The sequence below is a fragment of the Meles meles genome, chromosome 11 (genome assembly GCF_922984935.1).
Source record: "Meles meles chromosome 11, mMelMel3.1 paternal haplotype, whole genome shotgun sequence".
Taxonomy (NCBI): Eukaryota; Metazoa; Chordata; class Mammalia; order Carnivora; family Mustelidae; genus Meles; species Meles meles.
This window is the reverse complement of record NC_060076.1, coordinates 92722510-92740734: the sequence shown is the minus strand read 5'-3', so window position 1 is coordinate 92740734 and position 18225 is coordinate 92722510. Positions and strand designations below refer to the sequence as shown.

The window sequence follows — 18225 nt, the reverse complement described above, 5'->3', positions numbered from 1 at the left end:
CAGTTAAGGATAAATGAATATTCATGAAAGTGCTGTAAAAATGAAAGATCTATTTCTTGATAGGCCAAAGACAAATAGCTTGGGGAAATAAACAGCAATTTTGTGGCTGTGAAAACTAGATATTCTTCATGGACCTGCATTATTGTAATTGCACGGTGGATGCCATCTTTCTGTGTTATCATGCAGATCACATAGTAAACACGCTCCACTGGTCCCCACCCACATTACCGCCCCAAGTTGATTGAGTTGTTTCACATGATACTAAGTGGTGACTAATTACACCTTTCTGATCGCAGTGCCTCGCAAGCAATAGTCTGGGGCTAGAGTTGCTTGTCCAACTATATAACCATCTAATAATCGTTCTTCTCTTGAGGTTTGTGGGATTTGGGCTCTATCAGATAAGGTAGTCACGATAATGGAATGCTGATCAATCAGTGGAAGAAAATGATATCTCCTCTTCTTGACCTCTGTAACATTCCTGGCCTCTTCTACAGTGGACTTGTGGATGCAGGATTCTCACATTGCCTCTTCCCTTCCATGTGGGTTTAGTGGCCTCCCATTCAATGATATCCCTAAATCTGTGGTTTTCTATCTTGGTTGCCCAATAGCATCCTTGGAGTGATTTTTATTCACTCCACATGCCTTGGCCTCACTCCAGGAATTTATAAAAAGCTCCCCAGGTGATTAAATTGAGCATCCAGGGTTCAGGACCACTGTTGTAAATTCCCACCAACTACCCTGGATGACCTCTGTTCAGATCCCAGTAGATGGTTCTCAGCCTACTCTTCTTGTTCAAAAGAGATTAGCAGCTGATCAAACCAGATGAGCACCAGAGTCTTCCTGATGTAATCAGAAAGATGAAACTTTGAGGAGAGAGAGTGAGCATAAGTCTCCCATATTTGAGGCCAGAAAGCAATACTCATAAAGTAATTCTTTCTAAGAAATTTTAAAATCTTACCCTTCAGCAATGGTGAGGATATTTTGCCATTTACTAGATTATGGTTGAATTGCTTAATTACAGATTGCAAGACCTATGTGGTATTCCCAAAAAATTTCAGCCATTTGTTCTCCACCTCCCTCCCTAGCTTTGTCTTTAGTTGACTGTACGCCACACCCTGACACCACCACAGGGGGCAGCAACCTGTTCCCTGAAGAAGTCCTGAATGTTTCCACTCTTTGTCATTGGCTCACATTTCTCCTCCTACATGTAGAGTCTTTCTCCTTCCCACCATTTGAAATCCTACTTATCCTTAAAGATCCAACTCAAGTAAATCCTACTCATCCTTCAAGGTCCAACTCAAGTATTACCCATGAAGTCCTTTCTCCCTCTAATGCCTGTGTCAAGACCTTCCGCCTTTTTGTTTTTATACCACTTTGTATTTCCATTTTCGTCTTTTCCAAATTCTTATATAGTCCTTTCCAATAATTAGTTCAGGAGATTTTGCAGACAGAGCAAACCCGTTTTAGCATTCTCATTTGAACTCTCTCCTTTGGACAGTGTTGTGACTTTCAAAGGTTACAGTCTACGTATCTGTTTCTCCCACCTGAGTAGGATGAAGTCAACAGTTAAGGTCCAGTTCCTTTCTTTTAATAACTAACTGTGGAATAAAAAATTTGCCCTGGTGTACTCTAGCACAGTCTAAGATTCAGGGTGGCTTATTCAAAGGATGACTGGCTGTATCTAGTCCATTTGTTTGGGATGGCTCATGAGTGACTGTTAAGTCTTGGTGAGAGGATTGAGATACATAAGCCAGTGGTTTTCAGCTAGACAGCCCACTCATAAGAGCGCTTTGGAGATATGGGTTATCACAAAGACTAGAGGTGTTACTGACATTTAGTGGACATGGGCTGGGAATGCCAGATGCTTTGCAGTGTGTAGGAAAGCCCCTATAAAAAGAGTTGTGTCTTTCAAAATACCAATTGTTCCCCACCCCCCATACCCATCCTAGCAAATTCTAACAAATCTACATCATGGAATACTTAAACAGAAAACCAAAAAACAACTTGGTTTGGGGAAAAGAGAGAAGCTCCTAAGACTCACTGGGGGATCATGGGCAAATGTCCTGGGCGTGCCAGCAGATAGTCAGAGATGACAAAATTGGATAATACCTGGCTGGTGAAACAAGAATTCTCACATTATGTACGTGATAATGTTATATGATGCAAACGATTTTTTTTAAATACTGTGCCCATTTATTTGAGTCATTTATCATGAGCAGAGGGAGGCACAGAGGGAGAGGGACAATCAGAGTCCATGCTGAGCAAGGAGCCCTATGTCATGACCCTGATGTCATGACCTGAGCCAAAATCAAGAGTCAGACCCTTAGCTGGCTGAGTCACTCAGCTGCCCAGACACAACCTTTCTGAGGAAGACAATGCTTATCAATATTTAAATGCATATTCCTTTTGACCTAGGAATGTCACTGCCCGAAGCTGATCCTGTGATGTAGTTACACAAAGACTCAAAGTCGCACGACCAGCAAAGTTTATAACAAGGTTGACTGCCATCACAAAAATAGTGAGAACAGTTTATATGGCCATCAGTTGGAGAATGGTTAGATAAACACTGGTACAGCCATGTGATGGTATGTGACCAAGGGGATGTATACCATGATACATGGAATAGGAGAAAGTGAAGCATGGTATGCATGAAAAGATCTATTTTTCTTTAAAGTGTATAAATGTACATTGATACGCACATACATACAGCAACCTCGTTGTACGTGGTTCAGTTGCCATGGGTTGGTTAAATAACATCAGTTGTACAACAACTTGGTTCCAATTTCAGTTACCAGGTATATTACCTGTGAGTCATTGGATTAAGTACAAACTTAGCTGCGACCTCTTCAGCCCACAAATCACTATGCAAATAACGGATGCACACCACACTCAGTGAATATTCACTAAGACTTCCTTCCACGTCTGTGAATAGGCACCGCGTGTGTGTTATTCAGGTCACAAACCCACGGCAAAGCAAGTTGTAGACCCACGTGACATTTTACAAAAGTGAATGATCAAAAGAGGGAATTGGGTGGGAGAAGGACTAGTGATAACGTTGGAAGATAAATTTGAATCTCATGAAAGGGAAGTGTAGGAGAAGGAGCTGACCATGGGGAAGTTGACGCTGCCGCCACTTGAGAGACTCGGGGATTGGCAGCAGGGAAGCTTCCGGAAGGAGGCCCATACTCACCAGCGTAAACAACGGAAGACATTGTGGGAAGAAATATGAAGGTGCCTCAGGGGCGGTGATTCCAGGGAAACAGTTCACATTAAAGAAATTGTCGGAATTACTTCATGATGTTGAAATTGCAAAGCATAAATGTTGGAAACTGACCCAGATTTGGAAAGGAGTATGACAGTCTGACAAGGCCCAGAGAAGACACTCTCTATGCCATCAGGTTATATAACAAAAAGAAGGCAAACCTTCTTGCCGAATATTTTGCAAAGAATTACAGTACTTTAATTCTCAGTGCTTCCGATATCTCTAAATAAAGAGTAGTTTTTACTACTTTTTGCTTTTCTTCTACGTTTATAATCAATAGAAAATTTTTAGGGTTTTGACAAAAAGCTTCAAGGATAATGAAACAGTTGGAATTTTCCTCATTATTACTAATAGGACTTTTCATGGTTTCAGTTTGCACAGTTATTATTATGGTTCAAGACTACTGTGCAAAGCAAAGACCACTGTATGCATGTATTTTTAAATGGAAATATATACACAAAGAATCATTAATGGTTGTTACTTCTGAGGAGTGGAGCTGAGGGAGAGTGGTGGCAAAGGGAAATTTTATTTTCATTTTCTGCCCTTCCCTTTTTGATATAAAACCTAATTAATAAAAATCAGTATAAAGACATAATTTGATAAGACATTAAAATGTTTTATGTATATGATTTGTGCTTTGGTTTTTTTCCCCTTGCTGGGGAAATAATCCAGAGCTTTCATGTGGAATTTCAAAAGAACTCATGACACCAAAAAGGTTTAAATCCATGGCTATAGGCACCCTGGTCCCAAGCAGAAAGAATTGCAAAATATGCAGTTTCTTCAAACATGAATATGATGTGAGTTATTGATTTCATTTGTCTGTGGGGAGAATTGGCCTGGAAACAAGTCCAGCTGATGATGATGTTCAAGTACAATTTGCAGACAGATGCCCTAAACAAAATTCTTCCGCCGCGTCTGGTGACTGAACACGCATCCGTTTAGAACGCAGCAAAGTGTGACCTTGTGCGCAACCTTGAAAGTTTACTGGCTTGCAAACAAAATCCCAAATACATGGCAAGGAGCTCTTGGAAAGATAATGTTGAGGTGATTTAGCCTGCCAGGACCTAGGTACTCAGAGAAGGAAGAGTCCCACCGTGACTGGGCTGAGGACTTGACCCCTGATGAAGGAATGGCACCCAGGATTTGGTTTGAGGGAGTCCTTGGGGTGGAAGGATTCTGACAGATTCCCTAAATCCACCTAAATAATAGATTTCCATCTTCTGTTGCATTCTCTGAAGCCTTCTGGATAGATGGGGAAGTCCATTAGAAGATGTAAGCTTATGCTCATCAGAAAAGGCTCTTGGATGAAATCTTGCCATTTGCATCAATATGGATGGAACTAGACGGTATTATGCTAAACGTAATAAGTCAGTCAGAAAAAGACAGATACCATATGATTTCATTCATATGTAGAATTTAAGAAACAAAAGACATGAACTTAGGGGAAGGAAGGAAAACTAAAATAAGAGGAAAACAGAGAGGGAAGGAAAGCATAATAGACTCTTCACTCTAGGAAACAAACAGGGCTGTTGGAGGGGAGGTGGCTGGAGGGATGGGGGAACTGTGGGATGGGCATTAAGGAGGGCACTGACGTAATGAGCACTGGGTGTTATGTGCAAGGATGAATCACTGAATTCTTTCTCTGAAACTAATAGTACAGTATGTATTAATTAAATTGAATTTAAATAAAAAAATTTTAAAAAGGAAGAAAGAAAAGGCTCTTGGAGGTCTAGGGAGTGGGCAAGAATGACCAGACAATCCAGCAGTACACAGGATATAAGCCATCAATTAGCGTTTCACGTGGCTTTATCTCATTTAACCATTAAAACCATCTTATGATTGCTTTTACAGCCCCAACATCCCTCATGAGAACACTGAGGTTCAACTGGGTTTGAGGGGATTGAACCACTTGCCCACTACCATGTAGGGTTCTGTGATAGACTAGGAATAAAAGTCTAATTCCTGAAGCTGTGCACATACCCACTGAGCTCTGAATTTCGTAGAAACACCCCTGGGCTGTACCTGTTTTGTTGTATCTTCCTTTTACCAGAAATCTTGCTAACCCTGGATTATCTAATCTAAAATCTGCCCAACCCTGTTCTACTGCTTGAACCCTACTGACCTGTTGGCTTGGTACTGTGGGCATCCAAGCCTTTGACCCTGGTTTTTCACCCTGTTGTATTTCTCCCATATGGCCTTGTTGGCTGGGCATCATCTTGTTTTTGCCAACTCCGTGTTCCAACCAGCTCAGAGAAAAGTACATGAGCGTTTCCCCTTAAAGGATGGTATGGCTCTGGCTTTTACTGACTTGGCAAAGGCTTATGTGTCTATAAATAAGGCGCGACTGACCACAGGTCTATAAACTAAAGTGATGGCAAGTCAGGCAGAATGCAATTCTATAACCTGGCAATACGGAGCCCTGTTTGGAAAGCCAGAACTTCATTTAGCAAAATCCAAGTTTTCAGTTTAGGGTTTAACTCTTATAGGGTCTCCATTGATCATTGGAAGAGGGAAATTGTATTCTTTTGGGGTATTGAAGGAGTGACTGAAGTGGGCAGTGGAAAACATTCCCTACCTGTTAGAAGACCCAGGGAACACGAAGCCTCCTCCTTCACTTGAGGTCATGCTAGGTCTGGGGCAATGCCCAGGAGCTATCAATGTTCCTTCCTAAATGAGAGCGTCATCATCTGGCCCCTTTACAGAACTTTGCTTGTCAGAGCATTGAACAGTCTGACAATCTACCAAGTATTCACAAACAGAACATGTCAAAAGGGTGATTCTTTAGGGGCAGAAACTGGAACTTGCACACCCTTTGAGGTAAATACGTACCTGAAAAATCACCAGAGCATAAAATGTGCAGGCTTAAAAGGGCAAGTCCAAAACTTGTAGAAATTCTTTTGAATTTCCTGATTAGAGAAGGGATTAAGAATGAGACCATGATATTGGAAGAGATCCAGAAGGAGTCCAGCAGATAGGATTGCATTTCCCTTAGCTTGGCAGTCACACCAATGGTGTGGTCCAAAGAGCCAGGGGCTATGCTCAGGTATAGCCGTGCTAGATCTCATTCAGGCCTCGCAGCAGCCCTGATCCAGGATTGGGGTGTTAAATGTGTCCCCAAGGCCTCGGAGTGAGTGGGCGTCAAATCCAGAATTCAAGCCCAGATCTGACTCTACGTAGCACACGTAACATCATGATACCTTGCCCTTAAAAATGCCAAAAGTGTCTTCTGTATGTGTTCTGTCAGTTAGGCTGATTCTAGCTGCTGAAACAGAGAAGCCCTACGTCTCAGTGGCTTGCCACTGAGCAAAACACAAAATTTTATTTCTTTCTCATGGTAAGTCTGTTTGGCAGCAAGGGACGGCTAAGGAGGCTACATTCAGGGATCCAAGCTGACATGGGCTCTGTCATCTCTGACCCTGGCTTCCGAGGTCACTCTGGCCAACATTTAGAGGCAAATGGAGAAAGAGAGGTAGTGGGAGATCAGATGATGTTTTCAGGGGCCAGGCCTGGAAGCGGCAAATCCATTTTTGTTCGTACATGACTGGTTGGGTTCAGTCCCGTGGCTACCTTTACCTCTGGAGAATCTGCTGGAAATGTAGACCAATTGTAGGCATTGGAGGAAAGAAAGAAAGATTTGACGAGTAGCCAGCCTGGATCTGTTACACTTATGTTTTTCGGTAGTTACCAGAATTTAAATGTAATCAAGAAGGGTTGTCACCCACTAAGTCCCAATACTGTGCCAGATTCTGAGGATTTAAAAAGGAGTAAGACTGAATCCACATCCCCAAGTGTACACCCAGAGTGATGTGGACGGTTCGCTTACGTGGATAACGGTTCCAGACCACTTGGCTCAGGTCGCGTTTGTGAATGTGAGAATACACTCAAGTTTAGAATGATTTAGCTCCTTTTGAGTTCCTAGCAGTGTCTGCTGCAGGGTCTGAATTGAGGTGCCTCTCCAGGGCAGGTTTTCCCCTCTTAAAAGCCTTTGATTAAAGGAACCCATCTGTAGGCACTCCCAACACAAAAGCCACATTGTTCACTGCCCACAAGCCCCACTCACATTATCAGGCTGTCTGCAGGATAGATATTCCACCTCTCCAGGCCTGAAGGCGTGTCTCTTGGAAGAGTGCACCTGACCCTTAGGCCAGCTACCAGCTGTGTGGGTGATAGGACGAGCAAGGTCTTCTCCAGAAGGTTGCTGAGGACAGGGGTGCTGTTTAGAGACTGAGGCAATTTTGTTGGAGGATTTGACACCTTCTTTCTTACTACCCATGTTCAAGATTTTGGGCCACCTCTTAAAATAATTATTTTTTTTGTGTAAAGTTCATTTGGTATTAGGCCAACTTATTTCATCCACACTAGTTAGGACTACAATGAGCCACGATATTAAGTGGCATTTTTTTTTTTAATAGAAAACAATTCTAGAAATTATTTCATTAGCTTTCTATGGTTTTGAAAATGCACATCAAAAGCCGATGGGAGAGAAGGATTGCAGATAAAAAAGCAAAAATTTCAGCTTGAAACTGTGGCTGATGGTGTTTTAACCCAATTGGTTACCAAGGATTTCTTTGGCAGCACGAGCCGTGGGGTTTTAATTTTGTTCTGCTTCAGAAAAGTTGAGGCAGTTTACAAAAGAGCATACAGCAACATATATAAAAAACATGGATTTTCTAAAAATGAGGCCAAGCAGAAAATAAAAGCAGAACAGATAGGTGGACCGGGGGGAGGGGGGCAAACTGATAGGCCACTAACGCCTAAATCTGGGGTTCTTAGCAGGAATATACCAGATATATTCTCAAGGACTGTTAGTTTTCTGGGAGTACTTGATACTTTCGCTTTTGGGTTTTTATGGTAATTTAGCAAGGAATATAAGAACACTCTAGGACCTCTGTATGATCACTCAGTACCTCGTCTTTGGGACTGAGTTTATGTCTATTGTTGGATGGTCACGTGGACTGATGAGAAAAGCACAAAGACAGACCTAACATCGAAATGATCTGTTTGCACCAAAGCCTGAATGTCACTACCACACATCACACAATTGACAGTTTCACAATAATTTTAACAGAGAAATGGAGTGAGAGCTTTGAGTCAGCACACCACACATGGGACTGAGAGAGACGGGGTGCTGGAGAACTCTGAGCGATGATCGGTTTTGACAACATAGCTTCACCTGTCATGTTTACTATTGCCAGTGAAATTACTGTTTTGTTCGCATTAAATTTTGTATATTTGTTTTGGTTCTTACAAGTGTAGCAGGGCTATAAATATAAAGAATTTAGAACTCTTTTTAGGCTCATATACCATTTAAGGAAAAAGTCATTGGTTTATGGGGATTATGTCCCCTATAAAGACTAAAGCTGGGCTCCAGATTCTGCATTCTGATCTTCTTGGTGGCTAAAATGAAAAGAAAGAGAAACTTGATCAGCAAAAGATTCATCTTAAGATAAGAAATGACTGCATTTGCTCAAGGGATGGAGAAGTTTTGCTAGCAGTTGAACAAGAGCAGAATTTCACTGGGGGTCCTATAAAAGTGATAGTTAGCAGGGGAAGGTTGCTATCCTTGACCCCTTTCCTAATCAGTGAAACAGTGTGTTTACCACTGATGCTTCCATAGAATCCTTTGATGTGAGACAAAGAGGACACATACTGATGCAAATGAATCCATAATGGACCAAAACAAGTAGACAAATATTATATGTGATTTATGTGCAATCCTTATGAGTGTTTTGCTTTCTTTTTTTTTTTAAGATTTTATTTATTTATTTGATAGAGAGAGATCACAAGTAGGCAGAGAGGCAGGCAGAGAGAGAGAGGGGGAAATAGGCTCCCTGCTGAGCAGAGAGCCTGACATGGGGCTTGATCCCAGGACCCTGAGATCATGACCTGAGCTGAAGGTAGAGGCTTTAACCCACTGAGCCATCCAGGCACCCCTTATGAGTGTTTTTCAATCCTAGTTTCAACATATGCATAAATTCCTTATACAAATAGGAAATCCTAATATTATCTTCATCATCCATTTTTTACCTTTTGGCCTACAAGTATAACTAAAAAATAAGGTTGCCTTTTCTACCTGTCTCTATGCTAAAGAGAAAAAGCACTTGCTTCTCTGGCGTTCTACCTTCCTCTTAGTATCTGGAAAAAAAAACAACTTACACAGAATCTAGTCCTCAGATTTAAAATACATAGGGTTTTCAAGAAATTATTCCTATTTTTAATATGTGTGCTGTCAAAAAATATACTGAAAATCATTTATAGCCATTTGGGGGTGGAGAAAGTTTTAGTAGTCATGTCTGAAATTAGAACTAGTCAGTAATATTCTTCCAAAGAAGACAGCCAGCTGGCTAACAAACATATGAAAAGATGCTCAATATCACTCATCACCAAAAAGTACAATTCAATGGGGCGCCTGGGTGGCTCAGTGGATTAAGCCGCTGCCTTCGGCCTTCGGCTCAGGTCGTGATCTCATGGTCCTGGGATCGAGCCCCGCATCGGGCTCTCTGCTCCGCAAGGAGCCTGCTTCCTCCTCTCTCTCTGCCTGCCTCTCTGCCTACTTGTGATCTCTCTCTCTGTCAAATGAATAAATAAAATCTTTAAAAAAAAAAAAGTACAATTCAAAACCAAGATGAGATCCCACCTCACACCCGTCAGAATGGCTGAAATTAACAACATTGGAAACAACAGGTGTTGGTGAGGATGCGGAGAAAGAGGAACTCTCTTGCATGGTTGGTGGGAATGCAAGCTGGTGCAGCCACTCTGGAAAGTACTATGGGGGAGTCCTCAAAAGGTTATAAATAGAGCTATCCTATGACCCAACCGTGACACTGCCGAGTATTTGCCCAAAGGATACAAAAATACTGGTTTGAAGGGCACACGCACCCCGATGTTTATAGCAGCATTATCCACAGTAGCCAAATCATGGAGTCGGCCCAAATGTCCACTGACGGATGAATGGATATAGAAGATGTGGTATCTCTTTCTCTCTCAAAGACACCCACTCTCAAAGACACACACACACACTCTCTTTCAAAGACACACACTCTCAAAGACACACTCTCTCAAAGACACACACGCATGCACACACACACACACACACAATGGAATACTACTCAGTCATAAAAAGAATGAAATCTTGCCATTTGCCGTGACATGAATGGAGCTAGAGTGTATTATGCTAAGTGAAATAAGTCAGTTCAAGAAAGATAACTATCTTACGATTTCACTCGTATGTCTCCTCCTCCTCCTGGGATTTGAGAGACCCAGATGAACATAGGGGAAGGAAAGGAAAGAAGGAAGGAAAAGGAAGGAAGGAAAAAGAGGGAGGTGAACCATAAGAGACTCTTAAGGATGGAAAACAAATGGAGGGTGGGTGGAGGGAGGTGGGTGGGGGATGGGCTAGATGGGGGATGGGCATTAAGGAGGGCACTTGTGAGGAGTGCTGGGTGTTGTATGGAAGTGATGAATCTCTGAATTCCCCTCCAGTGAACAATATTACACTGTATATTAACTAACTAGAATTTAAATAAAACCTTGAAACAAAAAAATAGAACTAGTCAGTAATAAGCATGTTTCTTATGGAGGCTTCTAGGTTTGTGTTATCTATGGCCAGTATTTTTTCCCTTGAGAATCTTTATGTTTTATGACTGATCTCCTTTTTCCTATAGTGTGTGGCTTACTATTTCTTCCTCTTTTGTTTTAACCTATGTTTGAGAATCCTCCAACCAAATTACTGTTCGCATTGATAGGCATAACTTAGTGGAAATGAGTAGGATCTTCAAATGTTTCCCCTGTCCAATGATCTTTGTTTAGAAAATCATGCTGTGGAGCGCCTGGGTGGTTCAGTGGGTTAAAGCCTCTGCCTTCGGCTCAGGTCATGATCCCAGGGTCCTGGGATCAAGCCCCGTATCGGGCTTTCTGCTCAGCGGGGAGTCTGCTTCCTCCTCTCTTTGCCTGCCTCTCTGCCTACGTGTGTTCTCCGTCTGTCAAATAAATAAAATCTTAAAAAAAAAAAAAGAAAATCATGCTGTGACAATGATCTTCACTATGTATGTCCCATAATGACCTAGTTCTACCAGTAAGTGTGTCCATCTGATAATAAAGTATCGAGGGGGTTTCTTGTAACCACAAGGGGACATAGCTATAGGTATATTAATAGATAAAGTGGTATTCATATCTTAATTTAGAGATGATTTGTAGGGATTTGTTTTTTTCTTAAGTAGGCTCCATGCTGAGTATGGAGTTCAGTGCAGGGCCTGAACCCACAAATCCGACACCAAGACATGGGCCTAGATCAAGAGCCAGATGCCCACCCGACTGAGCCACTGAGACGCCCCTGTAGGGGTATTTTTGATAACATGTCCAAGTACATGGTAGTATCCTGCCTAAGTAAAACATGAAGGACAGCCTCCCGTTGTCCCTACCCCTCACTCTCATGTTGGATCCATCAAGCCCTATGGGCGTCCTAAGTAGCTCTATCCTTTGCTTCTCTGGTTCTTCCTTCTTTTACCTGAGTTCAGGCCACCATCGTCTATCATCCATGTCATTTCAGCTGTCTTCTCATCTCATTCTTCATCATCATCTTCTCAGGTTCTGCCTTCAATCCATCACCCCCGGAAGAACAGTCTTCCTAAAACAAATGTGGTCCCATTCCTCCCTCTGCTTAAAAACTTCAGCAACACTCCTTGTTCTTTGGATTTGGGGCAAACTTCTTACATGGCTCCTGAGGTGGTCCATGTTAGGATTCCTGCTTGCCTCTGCACCTTTTCTCACCCCATTGCCTGTCCTCCCTCCTCCCTACCCGACTCCAGCCTCCCCCATCCTGCTCTAGCCATACTGCATTTGTTTCCATTCGTTTGTTGAACTGGCCACACCGTCTCTTGCTTCTGACTTTCGTTGTCTGTTTCCTCTGCCCAAATATTCTTCTTCCCATCTTTTCCTTCAGATTTTGGCTTGCGTGTCATGCCTCACAGTAAACTGAACTTCATACCCAGGGCTGAGTTAGGCACTCCTCCTGTGGGGGTTTCAAATACCCTACGCTTAGCACCATGATAGTGCGTATCACACTCTATTGCCAATTTAATCTTCAATTTACTCTTTATACTTCCAAATATGGGCTGCTTGATGAAAGGGAAGGGGGAGCGGGTGGAATTCACTCTGATATATATGTGTATATATTTATATATTAGACATCTATGTAGATCCTGAGTACCAGGTAATTACAACTAACGTCATGGTACTGGGGAAAGGACAGACCCTGCCTCTGCCTCCTGTTGTGACAACTTGGATAAGTAATTGTTCTTCCTGAGCCTTAGTTTCTGTATTTGTAAATGGGGATAAGGTTGTCCATTTTCAGGGTGGTTTTAGACGTTCCGTGAAATGATGCATACAAAAGAGCTTAGCACAGTGCCTAGTACATGTTAGACTACTTAGAAAAAGGGGTTGCTATTGTAAAATGTCCTGATTGTTCCTTTCCTACAAAGCATGTGATACATGGATGAGGGGATTGAAGACAATCAAAGGAAGCTGCGAGCTTGAACAAACATTTCAAAGTCTGGAGGACTGTGGTGGGTAGGGGGTGGGGCAAAGGTGTGAGTGAGAAGCCACTTTAGCTAGAGGAAAATCTACACACAGGTCCCTGAGTGGGGTCACTCTGCAGTCTGGGCTCAGGGTGGAGGAGGAAGGAGCCAGCGTGCTCCCCAGTGCAATGCCTGGGACCCCAAAGCAATTCCAGCACAGGCGTGTAAAAGGGGTGATGAAGGGCACTTAGGTGTGCACACAGATCACCTGCGGATGTTGTTAAAATGCAGTTTCAGTTCGGGAATTTGGGGAGGAGACTGAGAGTCTTCATTTCTAAAACTTCCAGGTAATGCTAATGCAACCGCTCCAGGGAGCACACTTAGGGTAGCAAGGATGTGGAAAATAATCACTGTGCTGGCTCATACTGGTGTAATGACATGGAGAAGCTATTAGCTTCTTAGCAGGTGGCATGAGAATTCCTCTAGGGAAGAATACTCTGTGTGTCTGGAAGAAATACTCTGAAAAATCACTGGGGTTTGGGGTTGGGGGTGGTGGTGGTGGTGACTCACCAAAGTTGAAGTAATAATTGATGATCTTAAACTATCTTCTCCGGAGGGGGGTCTCATTAACCTTAAGGCCTTTTTGTCTCAGCCAGGATGGAGTGGTATGTGGGTTTGAGGGCAGGGTGTAATTGCTCTGCATAGGATAAGAGGGGAGCCAGGGGGATGGACAGAGTCTGAATGGGAGAATCAGAGAAATAAGGAGCCACAGTAGAGAAATGTCGATATAGGTATTTAGGAGTTTGCTTGACGATATACTCGTTTTCTTCATCCCTTGCAAGGGATCACTTGGATTGTTTGCCAAAGATTACGTGCATGTGATTTCTTTCTTTCTTTGTAGGGGGTTGGGTTTGAAGAAGTGGATGAGGGGACCAGCTGGGTCACACTAGCCTCCAAGGCCCCGTTAGGTTCTCTTCAGCAGCTGCTGGGTGGTGGGTAGGCAGGAGCGAGGGTGGGACTCATCCTGCCTTCTATTGTAGGGTGATACGTCTTTACTGGTATCAAAATCAGTAATTAAAGCAAAGAGCAATAATGGGTTGGCAAACACAGAAGGAACAATGACAGGGCTGATAAGAAGTAGGATGCTTGGGTGCTTTAGAAAAGGCTAACAGTGCTTAGAAGTTTTACCTAGAAAATAGCAAAGCCTTCTTGATGATCAAACTTTATCAGCCATTTTCTGACTTGCTTTATCTTATAACCTTAAAACATTATAATTCAAAGAACTGGCACTCGTTTTAAAGCAGAATTTTAACCTAGAGTCCAGGTAAGGGTTCGGAGAGGTGGTAGCCTTGAATCTACTAAAATTATGTGCAAAAATTAAATGTGCGTGCACACGCCCATCTTTCTAAGGAGTGGCCACCTAGCTTTCATGGAATTAAATATCGAAGGGTCACATAAAAATGGTTAAGAATCACTGACTTCACATGAAAGCCAGCTAGAAATCTGTCTTTGATACACCTGCCTATGAAAATAATAAAAAGTGAGGAAAGAAAGAAAAGTAGAAATGTTGTCAATAAGAAGTCCAAACAGTTGGTTCAATGTTACGCTGTCATTCACTTAAAAATAGTGAAATCCAGTCCAAGGATGATGAAACTTAAATTTGTTTAGAAAAGTAAAAATGGCTTCCCTTGATCTTATTCCACAGGGAGTGGTAACCTGTTATCATGTCTCCGTAATAAACAAAAACAACAACAAAAACGTCACATCGAATTATAGAAGAACAAACTCAAGTTAGATCCGAAGGTTTGTCCCCCGGAGAATATTTGGCAATACGTGGAGATATTTTTGGTCGTCTCCACTAGCGGGAGTGAGATGCTGCTGGAGACTTGTGGGTAGAGGCCCGAGAAATCGCTAAACATCCTGCAATGCCCAGAACAGCCCCTCACAATAAAGAATCGTATCCAGTCCCAAATATCAAAAGGGCTAAGGTTGAGAAACCAGGAGTTGGAATAAATGAAAACATCCTGGCTCTGAAAAGTACAAATAATTGAAACAGCTAACTTAGGGATTGTAAAATGTCTTTCTGTGAGGTTTCCAATGATTAACACTTCATCTCTACGTGGCAAAGCACCATCGTTTCCAGCAGAGGGGATGGGGCAGTCTGTGGAGATGAAGCTAGATCTTTTTCAGTTTCATGCCCTCACATCTCCTGGAGTCCAGTAGGTACGTTGGAAGTGTTTGCCAAATGAATAAAAATCTCTATGGATTTTCCTATTACAAATGACCTGCCATGAATTCAACCACCTCTAGGGCCAGTGCCTTTCTCTGTAGGAAGGATAATCGTATTTTATGAAATGGAAATGGTAGGGAAATTTAAATAGGAAGGCAATCGCTTGGTGTGGGATTTAACCTGACCGATGGAAACTCACAGCAACTTCTATGAAGGTATCCTCTGTAGAAGCCTGTCCAAAAACCAGTTTGGAGTGGGCTTAAGCCCCTTTTGGAAAGGGAAGTATCATCTTCCCAGGCACAGGTCCCAAAGAGACTCCTGGGTGGTGTAGGGATTCTTTCCTTTTGGCTAGAACCTCTGAGCTAGGCTTGGATGGCAGACACCATGACAACGTATCTCGGGCTGCCTTTCAGGTGCATAAGAAGGAACGTGAATTAGTATTTCTCTAATAGTCACGTGTGCACATTGAAATATTGTAGTGCGTGAGAAAGGGTAAATAGAAAATCATGTCAGAACCTAACAAAATAATCAGACCACACGTGCAACTTGCCTTGTTTTGGAAGCCATGTAAGTGATCACAAGTCAATGAATACATTTATATTCTACTTGTAAAATTCTGCCTTTTAAGGGAGAAGATGTGACTGTAGTTTAATAAGCTGAATTATTGGGATTTAAATTCGTGGGCACAATTTGTAAATTTATGAACATGGCCTGCATAAAACCCTCAACATTAACCTTTAATAGGTTGGAGACATGCAAGAGATGCCCATTTTATTCTTAATGAATAATTAGAAAGCATTTTATACTGTTACATTCTCCAGAGTCGTGGGTCTGAATTTCTAAATCAGCAATTAGTCATCTACTGGATAGGCAGTGCAAGAATAGGACTCACAGTGTGTTTTCCCAAGCCAGGCTGATGAAGCAGCTAATTATAGTGCTAGCTATTACCGCTATGGTCCCCAAGCTTAAAGATATTCATAATAGTTAGACATGGCTATATTTGGTAGTGTTTTGCTATCGCTGTAAGATAGGAAGAGTTATCCGAGTTGTAATCTTTTCTCATTAGTAGTGAATGGAATGAAAAGTGTGCTTGCATTAGTCTGTCCTCTCTAAAAACAAATGTAGAATTGGATGTGCAAAACCAGGTTCGCTTCGGGAAAATCAGATGAATGCAGTGGGCCCCCTTGTCCGAAAACCTTTGGTATGAGATACAAAGCTGACCTTTTGAATGGATAAGAATTATTTCTCAGATGTATTTCATCTGAATTAAAGGTAAGCCTTCTTCCTTCCACCCACTCAGTGATACACACGGTGTGGTCAAATTCAAGCTTGAAGGAAGCTTTATGGTTTTCTTTTGCTTATTGTTCAAGCACTATAACCATAAAGACTTCATCTTTATTTGAAGCATAGATACCGAAGCCCAACTCTGTGTTTTCTGAGCCGAAGGCTCAGAACTGCCCCAGATTGCTCGTTTAGTCTGAGTTAGGGGCTCTGAAATAATGATAATGATTAAAAAATGCAATTGAATTGAGCTCTCCCAAAAGATAGGAAAGCTGCAAACCTCATGTTTTATGCATTCCCAGAGAAGAATCCTGACTCTTCAGGGTCAGTAGCCAAGGGCAGTCGCAATAAATTCACAAGTAAGTGCAGATAGAAATAAATGCAGGGTATGGAAGAGATTTTTTATTTTTTCAATTAGCAATAATCGCGCCTCGGATAAACCTCATTGGCTACGATACTGCCACTGCGCAAAGCTAGAGATTTTTTATTTTTTAAATAGGGAAAAATTTTCCTTGTTCTTCCTCTCTGTAATGTTAAGTTTCTCTGATCCTAAAATCAACTCTTTTGCTTCAGAGCCCCTCTAACTACCGTGTTAGGTCTTTCTTCCCTTCGATAGTTGCTCACCTCTCGTTCACTCTCTGACTCACGAAGGTCTGGCTTCTGATTCTAAGTGAGCTGCTTGTCAAGATTACCAACCACCTCACACTTAGAACCAATGGGTCTTTTTTAGACTTTACGTTGCTTTTCCTCTGTGCTAAATTTAACATTGGAACATTATCCCTTGAAATTTTCTACTTGTCTTCCATGACAAATTTTCCTTCTATTTTTTTCTCTTTCACCTTTCTGCCTTTTAGTGCCTTTTCAGTCCTCCTTTCCCATTTGGTGTTACTCAGCGTTTCATCTTTGGCCTACCGCTTTTCTTGGGTCCTGACTATACCCCCCCCATATATTATTTCCTTCGAGAGAATGTCCCCAACTCCCTGTTGCATACCAGGTGCTCCTCTTATTGTCTTGTAATAGCTTCACTTTTGCATTATAGTCCCTGGCACAAGCACAATTTGCGATGACACTTTTTTATGTGGCATTTTTTGGGGTTAATGTCTGCCCCCTTCTCTAGATGCTTAACTCTATGAGGACAGGACTCATGAATACCTTGTGCATCACTATATATCCAGAGTCAAGAGCAGAGCCTGGCCCTTAATAAATGCACCTGTCTTGCTCTATTACTTACTTTATCCACTAGACAACCAAACCAAAACCCCAGGAGTCATCTTAGGAACCCTTTCATCTCCAAATCCAATCAATCACATCGTGCTATCTATTTAAGTCTAAATCTCTCTGGCAGCCATCCCTCCTCTCCATCAGTTTCTGCTGCCCACAAGCAGGCCTTTGTCACCTACCTGGACCTGCCTATTTGAGTCTTGAGTGATCTATTCGAAATGTAAATCTGACTATATGTTCTCTCTTTTGGAAAATCTTTGGGGTTCCTCATTGTGGAGAAGGAAAAAAATCCCAAATCCCATAGGATACTATACACAATCTTCTATGGTTTGACAAAGACTAGTCTTCTCAGGGGCACCTGGGTGGCTCAGTGGGTTATGCCTCTGCCTTTGGCTCAGGTCGTGATCCGGGGGTCCTGGGATCGAGCCCTGTATCAGGCTCTCTGCTGGGTGGGGAGCCTGCTTCCCCCTCTCTTTCTGCCTGCCTCTCTGCCTACTTGAGATCTCTGTCAAGTAAATAAATAAAACCTTAAAAAAAAAAAAGACTAGTCTTCCCAGTTGTGTCTACTACCCTTCCTTATCTTGCACTTCATACCGTAATAATACCATATGTCCACAGATTCACCCAGACACGCCCCCCGCCTTTATTCCTGCAAGTCCAGTTACCCGTGTCTATCTCTGTCAAGTAAATAAATAAAATCTTAAAAAAAAAGAAAA

General features: G+C 42.2%; 1 non-coding gene across 1 annotated transcript; it reads right to left on the bottom strand.

Annotated features, from left to right (window-relative positions):
* Nucleotides 1–16618: 16618 nt before the first annotated feature.
* LOC123953598 lies at nucleotides 16619–16763 on the bottom strand. Its single transcript, XR_006820895.1, has one exon. It is a non-coding gene; the product is annotated as a U4 spliceosomal RNA (small nuclear RNA).
* Between the last annotated feature and the right edge of the window lie 1462 nt (nucleotides 16764–18225).